At 32.5% G+C, this 2,139-nt stretch overlaps 1 protein-coding gene across 1 annotated transcript in view; it reads right to left on the bottom strand.

Moving 5' to 3' along the window:
• DOCK7 (dedicator of cytokinesis 7) overlaps positions 1–2,139 on the bottom strand; it is a 229,483-nt gene that overhangs the window by 47,342 nt on the left and 180,002 nt on the right. The window lies entirely within an intron of this gene.

Genomic DNA, 2,139 nt, shown 5'->3' with positions numbered 1-2,139 from the left:
TCAATAAAGACTTTATGCCCAACCCCAATTTACCAAACCTGCATTTTCAATCCCTCTTCTTGGTGCTCTTACCTGAACAACAATCTCTAATGTATCCAAAATGATTAAGTTTGCTTCAGTAGCCAGGTTTCCATCAATCAATGCTTCATGTTCAATCTCTGCTCTTGACCTAACACAAAATATTATAAGAAGTTATATTTATCATTTTAAAGCCACAATTCTATAAAGACTTACGGATGCACAGAAATGAAAAACTTGAAATCATTTTCAATATTTGCCTGGATAAAAAATTACAAGAGAATAAGAAAAAAGACAACATTTTACCTATTGTTTTTTTACCCTACATTTTGCTAACTATGCCAATACACATTTTCTCACCCCATTACAGAAGCACAATGCCACGAAAAGCATAAATGTTTGTTTAGCTTTCAGACATGCCGCTAACACAGTTTTATTCTAAATGGCACTGACACTAGGCGGTGCTATGTTGGCTTCTATTTAGGACTGCTTCATGTAAAGCAACATTCAAATGTTTAGTATTCACCTTACTACTACAAAGATTTCCAGTGTATTTATTCAGGATAAAAGTGCTTATTTTTCCTAAGGTTTCATCCAATTTCCCCAAAAGTTCTGATATAAATATGCTCAGATAATAATTTAACTCTTCAGTGAGTCGGGATGAAATCATTCATTGTAAACAAAACAGTGTGGAAAAAAGAGATAACTATGTTAGGTGATGGGTACGTTAATTAGCTTGATTGTGGTAATCATTTCACAATTGTACACATATACCAAAAGATCATACTGTATCCTGTAAATATACACAATTTTGTCAGTTATAATTCAATAAAGCTGGAAAAAATAATAAAAGAAAAAAAAACAATTTGATGCAATAAAGTGATTTACTTGAATATTAGATCTATAAAAGTATCATTTAATGAAAATAAAAAATTTAAGAATAACTATACATGATTTGTGAATAAAGTTGACATTTTTGTTTTATAATAATAGATATATAGAAACTATATATCTCATCAAAGTAGACAAAACAACACATAAATCAAAGTGAAAGTACAAGGACATATTAAATGATAACTGTTCAAAGTTCTTACAAGGACATATTAAATGCTAACTGTTCAAAGTTCTTAGAACTGCAAGTCTCTGAATCTTTATTACCACCACTAAAGAGAATACTTCACAAATTTACATTTTACAAATTAACCAAACTGACTTCAGAACATCGTTATTAGAATTAAATTGGAAAAGAAAATAATGTTCAAACTTAAAATTCCCAGTGAGATTTTATAAACAAACATAACAGTAACGAGATAGTTTAAACAAAAAAATCAGGAAAACACCACAAAAGTCTTCCTCAAAACACAGCAATATAAGAGAAAATGTTATACAAATACAAAAATAAAGTAATATACTAATAATATAGTACCTGGCTGCTTTGTGATTGCTAAAAAACATAATACATGTAGAAAAACAGAGAAATAGATATGGACAGAGAGAATAGAGGAAAGCACACACTCAAAGTTTAAGAATTTTAAAATTCATATTACATTCAGCATCTGATTATTTCAAACTCTAATATATATGGTACAGAGACTGCTCTTTCTCTCTCTGCTGGCTCTCACAGGGCCTTGTTTCTTGCGTTTTATGATTTTACTGTCTGTGAGAAAATATTTGTGAAAGTGCATTTGTGATGATCTTCTGAGGCTTGGGCTGAAGATGGTTCTCAGGGTGACCAACCATGCTGGTTTGCCTTAGGACAGGACCAAAGGGCTCCCTGGGATGGGGGACAACCAGCGCTAAAACTGGGAGAATCCTACGCAAACCTGAATGAGTTGGTCATCTTATGTTAAAGTCTTCTGGGCCAGTCAAGCTACCTGAAAGCTAACTTGTAATTATAAACTCTCACAAGAAAAATTTTAGCCCCTCGACTTAATGCCAAGTTTGAAGCTAGGAAAGTTTACCTGTAGTCAACCTAGGCAGTGAGAAGGGTAGGCTCTTGTAAGTGCCTTTGTAGTTGTTTTTGGTAGTAGGGTCAGTCAGTGTACCTAGTTTGCCTTCGTGCTAGAAACAGAAGACCTGTGTTGTGTTTTCTCTTTCTTAAATTATATTCTTATTTATTTA

The sequence above is a fragment of the Propithecus coquereli genome, unplaced genomic scaffold, assembly GCF_000956105.1.
Source record: "Propithecus coquereli isolate 6110/MARCELLA unplaced genomic scaffold, Pcoq_1.0 Scaffold14, whole genome shotgun sequence".
Taxonomy (NCBI): Eukaryota; Metazoa; Chordata; class Mammalia; order Primates; family Indriidae; genus Propithecus; species Propithecus coquereli.
The sequence above is the reverse complement of the archived record's forward strand: the minus strand, read 5'-3'. Positions and strand labels throughout refer to the sequence as shown.